This window comes from Bison bison, unplaced genomic scaffold (assembly GCF_000754665.1).
Source record: "Bison bison bison isolate TAMUID 2011002044 unplaced genomic scaffold, Bison_UMD1.0 scf7180017864203, whole genome shotgun sequence".
NCBI lineage: Eukaryota > Metazoa > Chordata > Mammalia > Artiodactyla > Bovidae > Bison > Bison bison.
Window position 1 is genome coordinate 3,572,643 of NW_011494775.1, and position 9,680 is coordinate 3,582,322.

General features: G+C 49.4%; 1 protein-coding gene across 1 annotated transcript in view; it reads left to right on the plus strand.

Moving 5' to 3' along the window:
* Positions 1–9,680, plus strand: part of LOC104991931 (core histone macro-H2A.1) — a 128,630-nt gene that overhangs the window by 47,439 nt on the left and 71,511 nt on the right. The gene's annotated exons all lie outside the window — the stretch shown is intronic.

The following is a 9,680-nucleotide window of genomic DNA, read 5'->3' on the forward strand; positions in this document are numbered from 1 at the left end:
CGCCCGCTCGCGAGTTGCCTGCCCGGGGCACAATAAGTGGGGCTCGAGCCCCAGGTGGCGGTGGTGTAGGCGTCTGGGTGGTGTGCTGGGAGAGTGGGATGGGGGTTTGGGGGATAGTTGCAAGAGTGGAACCAAGGCGGGGCGGGGAGGGATTTGTCCGGGGACTGGCTGGAGAGGGGCCACAGGAACCCCCGCTGCCCTCTCGTTTTGTGATCAGCCTTTTGTTTGCTTTGTGGTTGGGAGGTGTTGTTTGTTTTTGTTTTTTTTCCCAAGGTAACTCCAGAAGGCTGTAGGCTCTTCGAGTGGAGAAGGCCAGGAGGGAAGTCTCTCGCTGGGGGGTGGGGTGGAAAGAGGAGGTGAGTGCGCAGGGTGCTGCTGGTCAAGTCACCTGACAACAGGTGTGCGGGACGGCGCGTGCCACCTGCACTAGTGCCGGGACCACAGATCACTCACGAAGGATCTTGTCAGCAGATTGCTTGAAACGTACTTTCCCGAGTGTGGAAATAAGAGACACACAGCTGAGACAAGCCTTAAATTCAACAATTACAGTTACCACGAAGTCCTTGTAAGACTTTAATGATCCAATAAACAGCGTATAAGAATAGACAATTAGATGGGCGCTCCTGCTAGCTTCTCTCTCTCTTCTACCTATGTGGTTTGAGGTGTCATCATTAAAGAGGGGGAAAGTGCTTTGTTCCAAGATTTCCTGCTCCAAGGACTCAGGAAATTTTGAAGTTTTAAATTTCAATGAGTGGGAGACTCTATTTGTGAATTAGATGGAATCCACCTACTCCAGGCCACCTTTAGATTACTGGTCTGCTTTCAGAGGCGTTATTAGCTCTGAAATGGACACTTCTCTGCTGCACCTGGAATTAATACCCATGTACACTACTAACCAAAGCTGGGCAGCAGCATCTCAGTCTTGCACAAGAGGCTCCCCAGTGAGGAGAGATGTATTTTTCAACCTGTTTTTCTTTCTTCCTCTTCCTAAATCCTCAAGACTTTAAAATCTTATTTACTCTATTTTTAGGAGGAGAGTAGGAAATCTCTCCACTTTGTTACTGTTTTGATCTCTTACCATTGTTAATACTGATCCTTCGATAAAGGTATTTAGGAGGAGGGAGGGGGTTAAATAAGTGAGAATTGTTTGAGGCAGGGCCTTTAGAATGAGGATGGGATGGCTTATGTTTTACTAAACTTTGAGTTGTCTAGCCCATCACACACGACATTCTATACTTCATACAACTATAAGTCACTGGCTTGGTCTATACCCAGTGGGCCAGGGTCAGAGAATGGTACATCTCAGGCTGCCGTTTTTTCTGGTCCTCCAGATAGCAGATCTCTGGAAGACCCTTTCATCTCTTATTTCCAAGAGAGGCTTGGACTATATACATGAATTTTGGGACCTACCTCTAATATCTTCAAAGTTAATGCTACCCCAAGCCATTCAAAGGAGGTTTACTTAAATAAAAGCCCAAACTCACAAAAGCCCAACTTGACAAAACCCAACAAGAATCTATATGTGGTATTCATCAGAATGGCAGCAGCTTCTAGTTCTCTTTGGATTGTGCCCTTGGGTTTGTGTCAGCTTTTTCAGATCCCTGTTCTTGGGCTGGGAAAGGGCAGAGGTCAGTGGGGCCCACGTCTGTCTTATGGGTCCTTCCCGAGTTCTGTAGGTTTAGAAATACATTGGGCCCTACCTCAGCTCTTATGAGTGAGCCCAAGTGGTTAATTCTTCATTCCAGAGAATTGTATAGCTTGTTAGCTTGGATCAAGCCTTCTAGATCAGTGCCTTGCAGTCTTCAGGGAATATTTCTTGGGAATCAGGTTTCTTGGGGGTCAAGCACTAGGGACAGAACTGGATCAAGAAAGTGTCCAGTTTTGCCATGTCCCCCTGCCTCCTAGGAGGGGAGGGGGCTGGAGCTTGAATCAATCACCAGTGGCCAGTAATTTGGTGAGTCATGTCTCCTATGTAATGGAATCTCTGTAAAACCCCCAAAGGACAAAGTGCAGAGAGCATCCAGGTTGATGGACAAGTGGAGATTTAGAGAGAATGGCACACTTGGAGAGGGCGTGGAAGCTCCATGCATGCCCTTGCCTGCACCACCCTATGTATGTATCTCTTCCATCTGACTATTCCCAAGTTATATCCTTTTGTTAATAAACTGGTATGTAGTTGAAAAGAAAAGAAGAAATGTCGAGTTCTTACCCTTGGGGAGCTGACATGAGGAGCAGAAGGCAGGCAAGTGTCCATTGCAAGGTCAGTGCAGGAAGCCACAGTAGCTCTCATAGCAGCTCCCAGGACAGTAACCTAGCCAGGAGCAAGCCCTTACTAGGCGCGGAAAGACCAAGTAAGAGTTGACTGGGCAAAGGAGGGCAGGTAGGGACAAGTGTTTGAGACCTGGCCCACTTGTGCGAAGTCTGAGAACAATGAGAGTAGAGATCACATGGGGGAACTGCCAGAGGCTCAGGAAGTCGTGGTTCTAGAGGGAAACTAGTGAAGCCAGAGGGCCAAACAGACCAAATCACAGAGGGGGAACCTGATCAGAAACACACTGAGGGATTTAAACTTCTTCCCAAGAGCAATAATAAGCCTGCAAAGGCTCTGGATAGGAGGAAGATGTCTTTTCTTGGGGATGCTTCATCTGTTCAACAAACATTGAATAGCTTCTAGATGCTAAGCCTGACCAGGGTCTTGCCCTACTGAAGCTCACATGTTCCTCTGATGGCCTTCCACTGGGGTGACTGTCTCCTAGTTGGCACGTCCTTTAACAGGGAGAGGAGGTTTGAAGGAAAATTTCCTTGCGAAGGAGGCAGGCAGTGCCATACCAACTATTGGAATGTAGTGCTGGTTCCTTTAGTGTCGCTCAGGATGCATACCACAGAGTGGATTTGCAGAGGTGAACGTTTTAATCCCAGACTGCCTTCCTGCTAACTGTTCCTGCTTGTAGTAAATAACACTCTTCATTTTGGCTTTTGTTTTTTCCCACCACTAAAATCCTGACACATGAGAAGAGTAAAATCTGCTGGAACAAAGTGTTCAGTTTAAGGTTTATTTATTAGCTCAATTTGTCCTTTTCTTCTTGTTTGCAATCCCTTGGTTCACTGAGGATGGACCGTAAGTTCTTTAGTAATCCCTTTTATTTTGTGGTATAGTGTTTTATGAATGGAGAGAGATGTTTTTCGTGATTGGCCAAAGTACCAGAACAAGTCTCTGTTCTGAGCCAATCAGAGTGCATCTTGTGAACCCCAGCTCTGCAAGTGATAGTTGTGTAGTATATCCACATGCCTCTGGGGACATGACAGCAGTGTCACTGTTAATCATTTGGTATGATGGGAGTAAATGGAAGAGAATGCTGTAAACAGGATTAGTGTCCTGCACGTCAGAATTGAGTGTCTCAGGTTTGCCTTGGTGATTCGAGTTGATGGGAAGGTGACAGATGCATGTGGACATGCGGGCACTTATCCACTGGCAGGGAATGGATGGGGCAGTCCTCACTCTGTAACAGTGACCTGAGCGCTGATAGCTCAGATTCTTTCATCTTTGGGGGCCAGAGATAGGGCTGTCTGACCAGCAGCCCCCCAGCAGTTCTAATCAATATTTTGCTCAAGATCAATATGCACACATTCATTGCTTAGATATAAAAGACTTTACCATTGACCGTTCCAATGGTTTCGTGAGTGCCCTGATTTTTTGAGAGTTTTCTAGGCGGCAGCTTTAACAGAGGTCAGCATCTTACAGATATGAGGAAGGTAAGTCTTTTCCACTGGTCTGTGTTACTGTGCCTGTCTTAACGGCAAAAAGGGAGATTGCTGGAGTCATAGGATGGTCACCGAAGGCCTCTGCATGCTCATACCTCAGCCATCAGGGAAATGGTGGTGGTCCCTTCTTGGGAATCCCCAGGGTAGCCCCACAAGCTTCCTGAATTTTGTGGGTCTGGTCTCCCACATGAATGGTCCCAGAGAAGCTCCCGGATTGGTGTCTCACTTGTCACATTTGAGTCCTGTGATCCTTGCAAATGCAGCCCTCATTTTTGTCAAGAGAGCCCCCAGCCACTGTAACTTATCATTTACCACCCAGCTAGCACTTGAGGGCCTCTCAGGAACCAGACTGGAGAAGGCAATGGCACCCCACTCCAGTACTCTTGCCTGGCAAATCCCATGGATGGAGGAGCCTGGTAGGCTGCAGTCCATGGGGTTGCTAGGAGTCGGACTCGACTAAGCAGCTTTACTTTCACGTTTCATGCATTGGAGAAGGAAATGGCAACCCACTCCAGTGTTCTTGCCTGGAGAACCCCAGGGATGGGGGAGCCTGGTGGGCTGCCGTCTATGGGGTCGCACAGAGTCGGACACAACTGAGGCGACTTAGCAGCAGCAGCAGCAGGAACCAGACAGGGTGGTAGGTTCTAAGAGATACAGTCAGTGAGCAGAGTGGCCTGGTCCATCCCATCAAGACAGGCAAGAACAGAGGCAGTGGTGATACAGTGTAACAAGTGTTAGGAGTGGGGTGGGTGGCTTTAGAATATTTGTATAAGTTGGATCCAGCGTGACAGTCAGGGAAGGGCTGGAAACTGCTTATAGAGAGCCGTTTATATAAGACTGAGAAAAACAATTGTGCATATTTCAATGGTGGCTGAGGTTCATTAAAAGGGATTTCTCACTGGACTCAGGGGCCACTGCAGGAATGTCTACTGAGTAAATAGAGTGATTCAGCCTGGTGGAGCCCTCATGGCTGGTAATAGGAAAGATGGGCCAGAGTTGGTTGGGTCTTGTACAAAGCCAGAGTCTGGGCATGGGACTGCTGCACACTAGACTAGAACTGGGGGCCACCTGGCTCAGCCACTGCAGGGAGGCAGAGGAGGGAGCTCCTTGATCAATCTCCATCATCAGAGAAATGTTGGATCCACTAGGCAGAATCGCCCCAGCCTGAGGGCAGGAGAGAGAGTTCCACACCGAGTGAGCGGCATGTCCCAAAGGGTGGAAGTGGGGATGAAGGTGGTTTGCGGCACACGGAGGAGCCAGTTGTGGTGCCCTGTTGGCGAGGAGAACAACAGTGTAGTAGGGTGACCCTTTGCCCTCCTTGCCTCTCTTCCCCTTCCCTTTGTTTTCTTGTCTGTCTTATTCACGGGATCCTCACAGCCAGGCATCTCATTTGTCCTGTGCTTTGAGGACAGATCACGATGTCACAGTCACATCTTGATCATTGAGGGGCTTGTTGTCAAAGACCTGCTTCTCACTGAGCCTGGCTCTTCTCTGTAGAGCCCCCTCCGCCTCTGTGTCTGCGTGAACTTTGGGTTTCTGCAAACAAGGTTCATGTCTATTGTGATTGATTTATAGCTGGAGGAGTTGCTGAGATAAAGACCACAGAGATCCCTTCAGGATCAACCACAAAATCTTCATTTCCTGATCTGATAACAGTCAAGCTAATGTTCAGTAATGAACAGATGCCAGGGTTGCCTGAAGACCTATCACTGTCTTCAAAGCATGTGGAACCCTCTGCAGGGCTGAGGGCTTCTGGTTTGCTGAATGGCTTGCCCTCCTGGCTGATGAATCCAGGAAGGAAGGCCACAGTTTTGTCAGTTTGGCAGGGTACTGTTGCTGTTTCTCCTGTGAACAAGGTCAGTGCCCCAATGAGAAGCTGAATGCATGGGAAGCCACTTTCTGCATGACAAAGGACTGTCCACCTCTCAGAAAAGGCTTGACGCAGGACATGGTTCAAAGTAGGCTTTGACTGGTCACTCAGACCCTGGCTTCAGGGTCAGCTCTCAAGTTGGTTTGTCAGGTTACAGAGACTGGCTGTTTCCTCTTTTCTCTGTAGGAAATAGCTGGAGGACATTTTCCAACCTCTCTTGCAGTAGGTGTGGCCAGGTGACCATGTTGTACTTGGTAGGTCATGATCAGGAGTGGTGTGCTCCACTTCCAGACCTGCCTCTGAAAGCCGCCGGGTATTTTCCTCCATGGCCCTTTACCTCCAGTGGTAACCCCAAATTGTGCATTGAAGGGTGGGAGGAGTCTGGACCCATGAATCATCCTGCAGAGAAACACCAGTCATGGACTTTCCCCAGGTAAGAAATAAGAAGTAGGGGCTTATTTGTTACAGCAGCTGGCCTAGGATATATAGGCTCTCAGTGGTGGATCTGTGACTTGAATTGGGTTAGTCTGACTTTGGAACTCAAGTTATTAATCGCAGTGCTCAGCAGCCACTTATGTCACAGTTACTCTTCCCACCCTGCTTCCCCATGCTGGTGCTTGGCCGTAACCGACCTTGTCTCCTAGACTTCTGAAGAGCAGGATGGACCTGCCACACTCGTGGATTTATCTGGAGTTTGCACCGCTACAAGGCGATTTTCCAAATGATGTTTTTAAAATCACCACACATTATTGGATATCATGAAGCTGCGTGGCTCAGTTAGAATTCTTTCATAGCTGTGGCTACAGTTTAGGGATTTACTGCTAGAAGTGCAGCAAGAACATGAGGAGGGGCAAGGAACAGAACTTCCTCAGGGCAGTCTTGGGGAGGGAATGAAGACTCAGGGCTGTTTTATCAGAGGAGTCTGGTTCCAAATGAGACCTGAAGATGGCTCTGACGTTTAAGCACTGATGTATAAGGTCTTTCTTGGAACCTGGGGATCTGCACATGACTGTAGCACCTGGCATGGAGTAGGTCCTAGTTGAGTCGAGCTAGGGAGGCGGGCACACGTCGAGGTGCCAGGGTATGTACTGTGGGAATACGGAGCAGTGAACAATCCAGTCCATGGTCGGGACCAAGAGGAGAGGTTGTGTGAGCATCAATTCAGGTTTGGCAAGAGGACGAAGGGTGTTTCAGGCAGGAGAAGCAGCATGTGTAAAAACATTCTGGACATGGCTTCACAGGTCAGGAAGTCAAGGGCAACTTGGGCATCTAAGCCCAGGCAGGGGTGATGGGAAGCAGTGCTGAAGAAGTAAAGGATGCTGTTTGTGGCTGGCTTGGGAGCTGGAGAGCCAGCAAAGTGGCAGAGATCCTCTGGCATCCATGGAGAGAGACTAGTGCTGTGGAGAACAGGCGAGGAGCAGGAGCTGAACCAAGGCAGGGAGGACAAAGAGACGGGAAGAGGCTTGTGAAGTTATGGAAGTGGGTTCAACGGAGCCTGGCTAATGACTGGGAGCTGTGGAGGTGGGCAGAGAAGTAGGGACAGACTGGCCCCTGATTGGTAGCTTGATGCATGATGTTGCCACCGCTGGGGCTGAGAAACCCACAGGAGTTCACATGGGATTTAAAAGCAGGCCCTGCTGAGGGCAATCAGAACAGAGCCCTGGGGCTCGGCAGCCAGGTGTACGCTGGGATAGGGACTCGGGAGTCACCAGCTTGTTGACTAAAGACTCTTGGCTCGAATCAGAGGGGATCCTCAGGAATGTTACTTTTGAAGAATAGGCTTGTCATGTCCCTGGGTACTAGTGGCTCCTGTCTGGGACAGGACATTGTCCGATTCCCACAAAGTCAGCCCCAAACATACCCAGGCAGGTCCACCCAGAGACAGAGCTGGAGTCTGTGCACCAGGAAGAACAGGGCTGAGCTGCATAAACCATCCCTGGTCACTGGCCTCTCCTGCTGGAAGAGGGGAACCATTAAAACTCTCAGTCTAAAGGTCTGGGGTTAATCTGTGCAACATATTTGTATTAAAGCCAAAGACTGCTGGGAGCCCAGATCCAACTTTTCCCTACAAACACATGCACACACAAGTACAAATACCATTTCCTGCTCAGAGTGAGCGTGGGCACCTGTTTGCCAGGAATGTTTTAAAACAGAGCTCATTACAGAAGAAGTGGAGCCAACTATTTGTTTCAGAAAAACCAGACCCTTCTGGGACTCTCTTTAGCAATCAATGACCAATTAAGACTAGGTATCTCCCTTGACAGGGTGAAATACAGGGTTCTCATCACACAGGCCTTGAGCCCCCTTAATTCTGATGAGCCTGTCAGAGTACCCAGAAATTCTGCCTTCTCCTGTTTTGGCCATCTCTGTCAGGCCGACCATCCAAGATGGTCTTGAGGGTCATACTGATGTTAGATGTGGACCATGTATATCTTGAATGTAGGGTCGGGTGTCAGGAACAAGGACTCCTAACGTTGTGACTTCCACGGTCACAGAGATAGGGACTGTTAGAGCCGGAGGAGCCCACACTGGAGCTTGACCTCAGTTTACCAGTAAATGGGAGACCTGACTGTTTGGTTCAGTGGTCTGAGCATCTGTGTCTTCCAGGGAAGTCTTGTCTGGTGCCCTGGAACAGGCTAGGGCCTCTCACAGCCCCTTCCGCAGTGCCCTGCACTGGTTTTTCACAGTTCCCATTTGAGTGACTGAGGGTTATGTAGTATTTCTTGTGCCCACCAGCTCTGGGAGAACAAGGCCCCAACTGCCTTGTGCATTGTCGTCTCCGTCCCAAGTGTGATTCCTTAAGTGCATACGTGAATGACTCGATGCTCCTAGTAAACGTCTGCGACCTTGCTGTGTGGTGCTGCGCCAGGAATACAGTCAGGGGCAGCCTTTTGAGACCTCGTGGTGTGACGAGGGAGAGAGGGCGGGGGAGTGTGTATGTGCGCACGTCAGTGCCGTGGTGTGAAGCACATGGGAACCCAGAGGACGGAGCACGCGGGAGGGTGGGCAGAAGGCAGAAAAGCGTGAAGGATAGAGGAGGTCCCGGCTAAAGGGCACGACTACTGTGGAGGAGGACATTTGGGGGTACTCCCTGTGTTTGCGTTTAGACCTCAGGAAGCACAGGTGAAGCTCGATGGGTGCGGCAGGCCTAGATTTCTAGGGCATTGCATGACAGGCCAAAGGTTCTGATTGCGTCTTGGGAATTGTGGCAGCAGGGAAAACTTAAGAACAGTACCACAGCATACTCAGATTTGTGTGCATGGAGACAGCTCAGCCAGTGGAGAGCAGGTGGATTAGAGTGTGGCCTGTGGTGGGAAGACCTTTTCAGGACCAAATGTGTGATCATTTGGTTAAAATAGTGGTGACCTGGGTCCAGTTACAGTCGGGGTGGAGAAGAGAGGACCCTACAAGAGGTATGGGGCATTTTGGGTGGTGAGTGGGTCGGAGAAGAAAGGAAGGACTCTCTTCTCTGAGGACAGGCCTGACTAGCAGTCAGGAAGTGCTCAGAGGGCCTCATATTCCAACCTGGCTGCCCGATTAACTCCTGTGGGCAATTCTTGCCTCTCACAGATAAAGGACTGCAAGGGAAAGAGGCTGCTCTCATCAAAGAACCTAAGTGTCTGACTTAACGTCTTCATTGTAGAGGCAGGTGACATAGTTTTCTTTTATCAAGTGTTCAGCAAATGTATCAGCCCTGGTCTCCAGTGTATGAAAATACAATTATTAAACAAGCATATAGATCTCAGCCAAGAAACCCCATTTTCTTTTACATCATGTGGCATAAAGGCGAGGCACTTAAGAGCAGTCGTTGTCAGAGTAACGTTTAAATGGAAGTGGCTGATAAAATTGATGTCATGGTATAAAATGTGAAAAGCTAAGCCATTCTTTTTTCCAGGGCTGAAGCACATGGGTGGAATGCAGAAACTGGGCTCGCAGGGCTCCGCGACTGTAGGCGGTGGCATCTGCCAGCACAGCCCGTTTCTTCCAGGGCCAGAGGGTGTGGGGAAAGGGGAGATGTCCCCAGTAATCCTGACCCGAGAATTCGCTT